Below are 13915 nucleotides of genomic sequence, written 5' to 3'. Positions count from 1 at the left end.
TCGAGTTGAACTTTTTGCTTTTCGAAAATTTATGCGAGGTAAAGTTTTTTTTGAGTTCTGTTGCTGAATATCGATATTTTTAAGAATCAGAGAGGACAATTTATCATCAGCTTACTGTGATCACAGGAGGCTTCATCAGAGTAATCCTGGCAGTTTAGCGAATTGTCGCACTCTGCGTACGAGGGAAAACACTCATAGGATGTCAGGCACTGGAACCCTTGATAGGAACCTGTAGAAAAATATCATAAACATTTGCCATGGACCCATTGCACGGGAATAGGGACAGTTCTTCCAAAACGTTAAAGATACAAAGTCGGTTTTTTTACCTTTATGAGATATCAAAAAATACAATGGTTTCAATCGGGTTCGAAGTCACAACGTACGGTACCCAATCACCTAGCGGAGAAGCTACAGACAAAACCGCTCGGCCATATCCCCAATCACCAAAAAAATGGTTCAATAACCGAGCTAAGATGTTACACAATTAGGATTGAATACTTACATAAGGTCAGTGAGAGTACAAAACGGAAACCGTTTATAAGTTTAAGAATGAACCCTTTGCTGAATGCTAACTGATATCGATAATTTCGTTTGTGACCTCATGACAAAATATTCTATTGCGAAATTTCATTACAAAGCTTTCTTGAAGTCCAGACTTTTGATATAACAATGTACATGTATGTTCGGCCATGCATGGTGACGGTAGGCACAAGACTTGTGTCGAAGTACACGTATTTTATACTAATATTCAATTTCGTCAGAACCATTTGAGCATTGCCTTCTGCCATCACATTGTAAATTACGATGCAGACACTTGAACGGGTCGGACAAACACCGTTAACGATTGCATGGACCTGACGTAATAAAAATATGCCGAAAACCTTTCATTATAATATCGTACTCGTTGTTCAACATTAGTACAACCACACACGCGCAATAATTATTTATTATTTATTTATTTATGTTCTTTTGTTCGTTTATTTATTCATAACTTCAATCTGAAGTGTGTATTCATGATTATTGTTTGAAGAGGATAGTTAGAATCATATATTCGTCCGAATCGTGAACCTAGGCTTTATATTTGCTTGTTCTCAAACTTATGAAGAAAGAAAAATGGGACGATTTCATCATCTGACTATCATGGAATAGCTTGAAACTCACAAAGGGGCCTTCAACACAAAACGCTGTTGCTCTCTACACACCATTTTGCAGTTGTTCGTGTACTTACAATATCTTTCATCGGAACCATCAGAGTAATAAGCGACTTTTTTACATTCTAAATTTGACGCTATGCACTCAAATAGAAAAGACTCGCATTTGAACCCGTTGCATGGACATGGAGGAATACAGTTTAAGTGAAAGACGCAAAATATTACCGGATATAGATATCCAACGAAAACTTAGCACACTGTCAAGATGTTGAATTTCTACAGAAACATCATTCTTAAAGTTTTTATCACACTTTGTTTCAAGGCCATACAGTGCCATTTGGACTATTTTGAATCTTCAGAAAGATTCGAAAAGTGGATAAGGCACGCATGCATACATCCCTACATACATACGTACGAACGTACATACATACATACGTACGTACATACATACGTACATACATACATACGTACGTACGTGCGTGCGTGCGTACATACATACATACATACATACATACATACATACATACATATCCAAGTAATTATGATGTGCGTATGTACAAAAGCAAGTGCGTGTTAATCTATTGGGAATTTACAATCTTGTTCGTCAGCTCCTTCTTGGCAATCAAGGTTTCCATCACATTGCAAAGTGGAAGGTAGACACTGGAATTGGTAGGGCGGGCATTTGTAACCATCGCATGGACCTGACTGACCATTTTAATCGAGGAAAAGAAGGCGTCATTATTAAACTCATCATTGTTTTATTTCAGCATGACTGTCTAATGATATATAACAAACTGTTTATTTTCAACCGAGGTAAGGCAGAGACGAACTGTGAATGAAGTACAGAGACAGACAAACAGAAATACAGACAGACGGAGATGCAGACAGACAGAAATGGTTAAGAAAATCTGCTCAAGATACTGGCATAATTCATACTGAAAGAAAATTGAAAAAGGGAAATATTTTGTATTTATAAATTGCAGTTCTGTTTGTCGATTTCCGACGATTTTTGAACTCTACACAGTTACATTTTCGATGCAAGCGGTTCATTAAGGAGTCTGTTAAAAATTGCAGAAACAATGAACATAAATCTGATATACCGTAAAATCTGACGCGGACACGAAAAACGCTTAAAGTTACAATGCGCCTTGGGGACAGATAATTTAACTCTGAAATTTGTGTACAATTCTTTTCTGATTTTCCACTCATGCACTTTTAAAGCCCTTTGAGTAGAAAATAATGTCCACCGTCTTAGTTTTTCGAAAATTGACAATTGTGGTTGTCCCCATGGAGCTAACACAGGGATGGTGGCCATTTTGAATTTCAATATCGGTAAATCTTTGGTTACTATTCTCTAGTACCAAACTTTTCATGTTGACCTCTGATTTTTATTTTGGATTTGGTGAAAGCATTGTTGAAAGTTTCATTGAGGAAAGCTTTAGCAAAACTTTAAGTCCTTTACTTTCGAGGCACATACTACCTTTTAAAAACAGTATACTGAGATACGGCTGTAAAATTATGACAAAAGTGTTGGCTCGGTCTGAAGCGTTCGTTTTGATGCTAGGATGTCAAAATGCGGGGTTGTTTTTTGTGTATATATAGTTGGATCAAAGAACTAAATCGGTCTTTCTTATTTATTTGTACAGAAATACAGAGAAAATAGTCTGCCAGCAGTTAAAGTATAATATCTTAAGAGAATATGTGTTACAACGAACAACGGAGACAATAACGAACATTTCAAGGTCTATTTCTCTCAATACCATCAGCTACTTCATTTCTTCTCTAACTTCACTGGTATCAGAATAAAATCCCTCTGAAATATGACGTCATGCAAATTCTTATCGTAGACGTTGGAGCAAAAAGTTAGAAATTTTGTCATGCATCAAATGAAACAGATGACCCGTTTATTAAAAACGTAATAACAATACCAGTCAGTACAATTTTAAAGTGATTTTCATGATTAGTGTATTTTGCAAGAGCAACTAGGCATTGTTAGACATGTATAGACAGGAAAAAGAAAAAAAGTCTTGTTTTATTCCCGAAGTTGGCGAAAGCGCTTGCTAGGCAAAATGTTGTTTTGATTATTTGTCTATGGTGTGGAGCAAATGGAAACAGACTGGTCGCCAATACTCCAGCGATGGTAGCTGTAGCAATGACAGCGGAAAGAAGCAACACCAGGAGTCTTCTTTTCTTCTTTAGTTTTTCTTCATCCTGTGGAAGCAATGACAACATGGCGTATCGTTAGGACTCTCCAACTGTCATGCAAAACCAAACATTGGCCTTATTGTCATTTGATATACTGACATGAATCAGATGGCTTTAAATCCGCCGACCAATGTTTAAAATTGAAAGTTACCGTTAATACTTTATAAAAATATATATATTTATATCCCTGCATTTAAACCAAACCACTTCTGGTCATTTTGCTCTGTTTGTGGGAGATAAATAATCACCAAAACAATGATGAGATGGAGCGAAAGGCCAAGTACCCTTGACGTTTTAATGAAATATGAAAAATGAGAAAGCAAGAAAAATTCCTCGCAAGTTTCCTAGATTTGAGAGAAAACTACAGAACCCCAAACAATGGAGGTCACAGGTCACAGGTCAACTGGCGAGGAAAAATTTACACAACAGTAAAACACTGGAGAAAAGGCACATATTAATCTACCACAAAGGTGTGGGCCTCAAAAACGCCAACACCAACCTATGACTAGCAATGGAGGTTGGAGGGGTGGAGGCCGGAGGATAAAATTGTTGGAAAAACCAAACTGCCAGCTGCTTGTTTGGCGGTGTGATCAAAAAGAGGCAGGTCAATGTTGTGAACCCCCTCTAAGGCACTAATGAATGGAACTCTATTTGCCGTAGAGGGCAGTCTACCCTTGAAAATATGAAAACTACAACTGCATGTATATAAATCCGATTATCTTTCTATAATCGTGGTTTTATATCCCTGCATTTAAACCAAACCACTTCTGGTCATTTTGCTCTGTTTGTGGGAGATAAATAATCACCAAAACAATGATGAGATGGAGCGAAAGGCCAAGTACCCTTGACGTTTTAATGAAATATGAAAAATGAGAAAGCAAGAAAAATTCCTCGCCAGTTTCCTAGATTTGAGAGAAAACTACAGAACCCCAAACAATGGACGTCACAGGTCAAAGGTCAACTGGCGAGGAAAAATTTACACAACAGTAAAACACTGGAGAAAAGGCACATATTAATCTACCACAACGGTGTGGGCCTCAAAAACGCCACAAGCCACACATCGTGGGGCCGCCCCACCCAAAATGACCAGAAGCGAAGGTAAAACCTGATGAAATTACAAAACTGGTTAACGCAATTCAAGAAAACGTAACTATTTTGGTAAACAAAAATGCTAAAAATCTAAGTATGGTGGCCCCCATCTCGCTTATGTAGAAATGAGGGGAGGATCAAACCAGGAATGGCACCATATATAGCGGCCCATGCCTGTCCTATATATGAGTGCAGAGCACCAATTTCCCTTTTTCTGTTCAACAAGTCATTGACAATGACATAATCCCCTCATGTTAATAGGTACTTTAACTCCCTTCCTGTCAAGTCCATATTTCAACACCTGGTCAAGATGGTTAAAATGAATGAAATACATATTCCATATGGTGTATTTTAACATAATACTGTACATTTGAAGGCTGTTGAAAACAAAAATACTGTTAACTTGATGATACTTATTTATTTATTTTATTTATGTTATTTTATTTATTTATTTATTTTTATTTGACTAAAGATGCTATAACAGACCAAGCCAAGTGAGTGAAAAAACGTCGTGTTTTGGCTCAAAACCCCTTTATACTGACTTGGCTGATGGGGAATTGATACTGTCTGGCAGGAAAAGGGTTAATTAAAAGTCCTCTGAGAGGACTACTGTAAGCTGCCATACTAATAATGGTCATTTAAATGAATCAAATAGTATCTAATCAACAGGAAGCTGCATTTTTGCATCCTATACTTACACTGACAGATTATCACCGGTACCACATTTCATAAAGTTTGATGCAGTACTTTGGACATTCAACCTAAAACAAAATCCATTATGTAAATGCAAACTACCCATTAATTTATATATATGTATGATACCAGTAAGTGCCAATGAACTGTATTAACAACACTATGAGATCAAAATCTGTACCAAGTTTATTAACGCAGTATTTGTGGATATATCACTAGAATTAGGAAAGTTCATTACAAATACAATCACCAATTGAATAAATTGACACTGATAAATGTCTTTTCCACTATTAAAGCAATTTGAGCTCAACATCTGTACCAAGTTTAATGAAATTTGATGAACTATTTCTTGATATATCAGCCTAATTACCAAAATCCATTAAATATGCAAATAAGCAATTAATTGATAAGAAACTGCTACATATCTTTGCACGGTATTTGACCATTGATACAGCATTATTAGACATATGACAATAATTATGAAAGTTCATTACATATGTAAAAAAGAAATGAAACTCCATATAATATGTGTTCACAAAGTATTATGATGCTGACGGATCAACATCTTTAAAAGTATTTCTGGAGATAGCCCACTAATAAGGAAAAGGAACAAAATATGCAAATTAGCAATTAATTAACATGATACTGCTAAGTATCTTTGTACACTATTGTAGGGCTATGTGCTAAAGATTGCGACCATTTGTTTCATTAAATCTGCTGCAGTAAATTCTGGACATCACCGTATATTCTAGACATCACCCTAATTGCAAAATTCATCAAATATGCAAAATACCAATTAATTGATGCAATACTGACATATGTCGTTGACTGATATTAGAACTCTCTGTGAAAATCACCTGTACAAAGTTTCATCAAATTTGGCACAGTTGTACCAAAAAAGTGCTCTCATCCAGAATTATGCAAATTAGCACTAATTATGCATGCCACACCAATATAAATTGACATGCATGTATTCTACAGTGTAGTATCCCTGTACAAAGTATAAAAAGAATTGGCACAGGCATATCTCAGATATCTGCACTCATGAGCCCCTATGCATGGACACAGCACTAATATTAATTTCATCCTTGAACCCCTGTGGATTATACCTGGGGACCCTGTGGATGGATATCGAATACAGGAAAGAAAACGGCTGTCACAAAGCCATTTTTGATTAAATCATTACAAAAAACGGCGTGCATATATATGTGAAAAGGGAAAAAAATGTCCTAACTTTCAATGCAATCGCGCCCGGCATCGCGGAGAGATTTACATGAACGAATGCACAGTCATCAAATACAAGAAACAAAATGGCTGCCACACAGCCATTTTAGACCGGATACAAACAAAATTCAATGTGCAAATGTATAACATATAGAGTAATCTATGTACTAAAGATGTGCTGTGAAATCACAACGTCCTATGTCCAATGCTCCTGGGAAGCAGAAAAGTGGGCCAGGCTCCACTCCCCTAAAAGGGCAAAATTCCACACATAGCCTGTACATGGCAAATGTCAGCCACATCAATCTTCTGAAATGAAATAACAAATGCTGTGCCCGGCCTGCTATGCTTAAAATTGAAAAGAGTTAATATCATTGACTGAGGTTCACCTGAAGTTCCAGAAACTGCAACATATTGAACCGAATGACACCATCTCTATCGTGCTTATTCTTAGTGGTGATTTCCCCAATCATGAGGAAAACCATAGAAGGCTGTTAGAAACATTGCTCTGAATAAACAACACTGATAAGCTGATGTAATAACATCTGGAATGGTCTTAACTAGACAATGCAAAATATCGCGTGTGATAGGAGATAAGTACCCAGTTTATGCTCTAATGTGCGATATAAATGAACCAGTTTGTGTACCATAAAAGAATTGGTTAGGTCTGAAAAACCTGCAAGTTTATGAACATAGCTTATGCCTGACAAGTAAGTTGACACAGTGGATGGGGCTAGGTGCTGTCTGGAAAGGTAACCAATAAACAATGCAATAGCCGTGTCTGAGAGTGGTAGTGATGGACAATGCACCCCAAAGTGGCTGCCTGTGAACTGTATAAAAAGTCTCCATGCACGTCTGAGAGTGGTAGTGATGGACAATGCACCCCAAAGTGGCTGCCTGTGAACTGTATAAAAAGTCTCCATGCACATCTGAGAGTGGTAGTGATGGACAATGCACCCCAAATTGGCTGCTTATGAACTGTATAAAAAGTCTCCATGCACGTTGGTATGTTTTCCTAGATAAACAGACAGTTAAGGGCTTGCAGCAGAAGCCTGCTCACTTCCACCTTCAACTGATTGGTAGAAACTGTGAGGGGATGCCAGTTGCCTAGAAACTGAAACCCCTGACTGGTAATGTCATTGTTAACTGATTGGGCTACAGCTGGAGATGTAGTAGCTGGGCTTGCAGAGGTGAAAAGGCCAACATCCTTTAAACCCTGGATGACTGTTCGCGACATAATGGCTGCTAATGCACTGGTATCGGTGTGAGTCCAAGAAGTGACACTAGGCGTTAAAACTGCAGCAACAAGTTTTTCGCTATGTTGACTGGTACTGGGAACTTGTAGGAATTCTTGAATAGGTTCAGCTGCATGTGGAGGATTGACCGATGCTCTCACAGGGACAGCAAATGTTGTTGTTGATGAAACCTTGCGTTAAGCTGTAGCTGCTCTGGTGGCCGATGCTTTTCGCTTCGGTGGCATGCTGTTGATAAAGAGAAATACTAACAGCAAGTAAAGTGGACTAGACCTTTGGCCCTATAGGCTAATGATAACAATAGCCATGCCAGCATAGGGAAGAAAAATAAAATAACACTTGCACTGCATAATAAAATGTAAAAATTGTAAACCCTTCACCCTGGCAACACATTACTTTAAGTACAAAGAAATTAAAATAACCACTGCATAAATTGAACAGTGCACGTGGCTACAAAATAAATCAACCCTTGAAACAGAAGGTAAATCCAACCAATAATATTGGTAAACCACTCTCCCCTGACAAGGTATGAGAGGGTACAAAAACAGCACTAGTGCAAATGGCCACCAAAATGGTTACCGGGTAAGATATTGCACTAATCATGCTGTAAAAAGGGAATATACCTTCATTGGGTAATTAAAACTATGCAAATAAAATGCATACATAAGTAATACGTAATAAGGTATATACAACCAAAATTAATACATAGTAAAACCACTCTGTCATGACGAGATATGTCAATGTGAGTGGCAACAATAACAACTGAATAAGCCCAATATGCATGTACGCAAGGCTGAAAAGTGTAAACGAATGTACGGAAACTGATAACACCGACACTACTGGCAGTACTGCACCATCAAAACACGCTCAAATTAACCGTAATGATTTAAGAACTGCCCCCGTAAGCTCCTATAATAAGCAGACGTTCGTATGCCCTTGTTGATGATAGATGGCGCTTTAAAAAGCAGAGAACGTACCATGGGCCAAAATTCCCTCATGGGTCACAATTGCCCAATTTACCTTACCTGATCTCGCCAAGTGCGCTAGAATGAACCCCATCGGCGCAGAAAATCTGTGCACACTTGCTAAAACACGCTTGTGTTTCCAGAAATGCCCAAAGGCGAAGCCTTCTAACTCGGCCTCTGAGAAAGTGTTCAACAGTGAGACACGCTCGTTAAAAACGGCTACTACATGATGTGATGCGCGGGAAAATCTGGCAAACAAAAATAAACTTGACGTCCATGGCAAATCTCCACGAAAGACATCAGACTTGAGCCGGCAATAGCTGCTGAAAGTTATGACAAATCAAATGCACCTAGCTGTAAAACAACCACACTGGGTTAAAACACTGGACGACATGTAAATCAAAACCCCCTACATTATTCACCGTACGGCCTCCGATGCCGTGTAGCTGTATTTCTGCAGAACTGCACATGTTGAATGACTGCGGCATAGGACGTGCGTTACGCGGTAATGACATGGACGCCTAGCCACGAAAGAATGACCCAAAATTAACACCTTTGGCTTCATACTGATTGCCAAAAACATGTGCCTGGATGCCCAGCACTTATGTAAGGGTAGGACCCCTAAGACAAAAAGAGAGCTTGCCTGAAATGTAGAAACGAGGATAAAATTGTTGGAAAAACCAAACTGCCAGCTGCTTGTTTGGCGGTGTGATCGAAAAGAGGCAGGTCAATGTTGTGACCCCCCTCTAAGGCACTAATGAATGGAAAGTTCTCTATTTGCCGTAGAGGGCAGTCTACCCTTGAAAATATGAAAACTACAACTGCATGTATATAAATCCGATTATCTTTCTATAATCGTGGTTATATATAATATATATATATATATATATATATATATATATATATATATATATACATATATATATACATATATATATATATATATACACACACATATATATATATATATATATATATATATATATTTGAAAATAGACCAGGAAAAGCGAACAATAACTGCGGCTGAAGGGGCCAAGAGACTTAACATATCTCTGTCTTGATGGTGTAAGAAGATCTCTCCTGTAAATTATGGTCAGTTTTAAATTTTTTTCTTCAAGACAGACATGAAAACATAATAAAAGCAAGCACCAGAAAGAAGGAAAGGGATCATCATCATATCACTTAAAGCCGCACTAGCTTTATCTGTTGGTATTCTTTTTATGATTTACTTTGAAACTTAAATAAGTTTGTGAGAATGTACCAATTTAGGTAATGTATATACACTTATTATTGACTACCCGCTGGGACTCTATGTGCAATTTTGAACGAACAAAAATTACTCTGCGATTAAATTTGTGCCCACTCATTAAATCGCACCCCATGCAAAAAAGCAAAAAAACTGTGCAAGTGGGTACTGTGCATATCTCCACTGAAATCATCATAATAGCTGCACATACTAGTTCAATGTAATGCATAGGGGTGAATGTTTTCAACTGTGACATTGTTTGTTCTGTTTCCTTTATTATTATTACCAATTTTTGAAAATGGCAGGAAATAAAAATGACCGTGAAAATTTGAATTTACTTCTCAAATGTTTCACAAAGAAATGGTGCTTTTATGCGGGAAAACCCATATTCCTTTAGATGGGAGAATTCAGAGAAAACCAGAAGAGAACAGGAAGATATTATGAGGTCCACAAATTTCAAGGTTATAGCTAGTGGGGCTTTAAATAGATTTTAGAAATTAAGAAATCGAATGTGTAAACCCTTGTCAGAAACTATCTACGCACCAAAGTCTTACCACTTCTCAAAATAGTAATACGGCGTATAAATTTTCTTTCAGAAATTATCAATTATAACTTTTGGATATATTTAATATGAGCTTAAAATTATAAATGCTCTTCTTGTACAGAATAACAATGTGATTCAACAAACCGGATCATTCTTTGTCTCAAAGTTATTGTTTTAGGTGAATGATTTTTCAGACAATTTCGAAGCCTGTTCCATGATTTACACGTTCCATTTCATGCAGTTTTGGGAAATATACAATCAACAAAAAGACATTTCAATGCTCCTGGGGGGGGCTTACTAGGTGATTTCATTATATAGTGTTGTATATGTTGGGAGGGTAAATAAATGTGTTATATTTTCCATTGAAACCCACGCAGAGTACTTCTGATAGTGACTTCAGAACGCATTGTACAAATAAATTAAACCTTCAGGTCACGTTCATCTTCAAATAATCATCTATAAAGATACTGACTTCTAGGAGTAACAAACTTATTACTACAGTTTATAGTACAAAGATATTTGAAGGAGAATTATACACTGGTTGTGACTTCTCCTGAGAATAAACCAGATATGTATTTTCTGGCTGTGTACACATACGGGTCTGAAAGATGTATAACTTGAAGGCAAAGCTGATATCGTTCCCTGTCATTGTAGAAACTGAATTGTTTTGTACGTAGAATTTTTAAATACAATTCCGACATTTGATTTATCGTAAACTGAAAAGATATCTGATATTGGTTTATATTTCAGATACCGGGACCTCTGCTCCACTCTCCGATGGTGCCTATTGTGTATTGAATAATAACAAATAGAGAAAAGAGTAGTATGGTATCGGTTTCTATGACAACATAATCTGAGGATGAAATGTTGATAATTATGCATGCAAGCATTGACTAATAAATATCTCCATCTGTAAACGAAAACGATATAAAATCGAAATATTTGAAAAAACGCTCTGCGAACGGTGCTAAATCTTTGACACGTATCATGCGTTGAGTTCTATGGTGACCTTTGCCCCCTGGCCAATGATGTGTTACCAGTGAAGGAAAACCTGGCATTCAGTACCGAATGAAAACTATGAAAAATGAACTATAGAATTAAATTAAATACCCTTGCTTATTTCAATAATCTGTTGATCCATTTTTATGGCTGTTTACAGAGTGAGAATAACGTCGCGACGTTCTGCCAAATTTTGTCTTTTCAGGAAAAAATTATATTGCAGCGACGTCGTTTGATACTAATGCAGCCACATGTGGTTGGTGCAAGTGTATGCACATGGAAGTCGACAGAACACGTTAGTAGCAAAACAAGTCTCCATAACCGAAGTGCTCTAATTTTCAACAATTAAATTATAGAAGGCCATTATGGTGAACAGCCCTGGAGCACCACATACTCGTGCACGTCGAAAAACGTTTACATATTACTAACAGGGGAGTTTCACACCTACGGATATGATTATCCTAGAGGGTCTACATTTGTTTCCATACCATCAGATAGCTAGAACGGCGGAACTTTCTAAATCTGACTTGTAGGCTAATGCACACAACATCGTATAGTGCACAACCTTATGAGTTTGTGAAATGCAAGACACTTCTTCTCCGATCTACGATTATGATGCACAGTTTTGAGGTTGATAAATATGTAATGGAGCTTCTATTTACTGCACTTACAAACGATAAATAAGCTTATATTGTGGTGTTCCTGAGTTTTACGAGAAAGGCGCTGTGATATGAAAACGTGAGAACAATCTCTTCGTGCATGTGTGTAGTCGTGGCAGTATGTTATCTCTTTTGAATGGCAAAGTCTGATCTGACGAGTAACGAGTAAAAGAACGAAATAACTGTCACTCTCTGTAGTATTTCTGATAAAATGTAATAGCTACCACGATCTCCTCGGCGAGCAGGTTTTCCTAATCCGACAGGGAGAATTATCGTCCATCACCAATAGTCTCCTCTCTCGTCCTTTCTCTTTTACTTATTTTTTGTTGTGTCTTTGTGATCAACCTCGTGTTCGTCCAGAGCCTGGCTAACATGTTACTTAAGCTTCTCGGTTTAGTATAAACATTTCACCATGTTGTGGTGCCCGAATGCTGATTTCTGTTATTCTTTCGTCAAAAGAGCTTACCTTCTCGAGACGTTTAGCCGAAAGATAAACCAAGATGGCCTGATAAGCATAAAACCAACAAGTCTGTGAGTGTTCTACTGTTCAGCTTTGGTACTTGTAATTCACATTATTAATTCAATCTCAAGCCCTAAAGTGCTCAATGCCAGTTTTAAACACCGTTTCAAGACAATATTATCGTAGCCCTCAACGATTCCACATGTTTACCACATTTACTTGCTGTCCGACAAAAACAAGAGTACAAGAGGTAGCTCTTGTACTTGACATGCGAACTATCATTTACCGTTGCTTTTCCCGGCCCTACTCCAGAAAACGCCATATCTTCCTATCCTCCCTGTGAAATTACGCCCTTTATCTGTGTGTAAATTTTCTGCTCGCCGCCATTCGGGGGACCTCAGGATATTCTTTAAATTTTTGTTTGAAACTTCTGTCAAATGTAGAAGAAATATGTTGCGGTAATCTTAGCGAATTTTGCCCCCGTCATTTCCCTCCAGAACAAGCTATGCTCTCTTTGAATAATTTTCGGGGATAACTGAATCCCATGCAACGATGGCCCGTCCACATTTAAATCAAGCCTCCGAGTGCAAGGATATCTTTGTGCTCTGTTAAACACTATACGAAATTCAAACCATATTCACCCCCATTGAACTAGATTTAGCAAGTGGGAGTAACCCGTCTCAAGTTACATTTTATACTCGTTTTTATCGTCATATACTTGGAATGTCAATGTGCATGGCCAAGCGAAAAAGTGAATCCCAAAGCAATCTGAAGACGAAAACTTAAGGTAGAATGCGCCTCGAAGACAGATATTAGGACTCTCAAACTGTTTTATTTCTTTTCTGATCTCCCACTTGAGGCGGCTTATTATGAAAATCTTGGAGTAGAATATTCAATGCCTAAGATTTTCGACATCAAAAATTTAATTTGCCACGTACAGTTAACCCTTTGATTACCAAAGTCAATTTTTGACGCCTTTATAAAAGATACCCAAGTCATTTTTTCAGATTGTTGGCAATCTTTTGATATGAAACTGTAGTCAATGAAATATGATGTCCCTTTGGTCCAAAATTGTGAAAAATTACAGAAAAATTCATACAAAATGTTGCACTAAAATTTTGATGGGAAAAATTACAGCACTCAAAGGGTTAAACACAGGGATAGCGGCCATTTTGAATGTAAAATATCGGTAAATGTTTATTCTGTGGTACAAAACTGTTCACTGTGACCCCTGATTTTTAAAGCTTTACACATAAAATTTCCTGTACCTAACAGATTTTTAAACGAGTGCATCGTCGTCACGGCCCGTGTCCTTAAAAGAAAGACGTAAAATTGTCGGTGTTCTCTAATATGATTTTTCTTAGAGATGCTTGCTTATAGCACAGAGTAACATAGATAGAGTCGCAACAGCTATTGTTTAAGGCGTGAAG

General features: G+C 37.5%; 1 protein-coding gene across 1 annotated transcript in view; it reads right to left on the bottom strand.

Annotated features, from left to right (window-relative positions):
* Positions 1 to 2619: 2619 nt before the first annotated feature.
* LOC139138967 (activating molecule in BECN1-regulated autophagy protein 1A-like) overlaps positions 2620 to 13915 on the bottom strand; it is a 75558-nt gene continuing 64262 nt past the window's right edge. Inside the window, exon 12 of the transcript XR_011553703.1 lies at positions 2620 to 2631. The gene's annotated coding sequence lies outside the window, so the exon portion shown is untranslated. The remainder of the gene's footprint in view (positions 2632 to 13915) is intronic.

Source organism: Ptychodera flava, chromosome 1, assembly GCF_041260155.1.
Source record: "Ptychodera flava strain L36383 chromosome 1, AS_Pfla_20210202, whole genome shotgun sequence".
NCBI classification, from domain to species: domain Eukaryota; kingdom Metazoa; phylum Hemichordata; class Enteropneusta; family Ptychoderidae; genus Ptychodera; species Ptychodera flava.
Note: the sequence above shows the minus strand (reverse complement) of the source record. Positions and strands in the feature narration are given on the sequence as shown.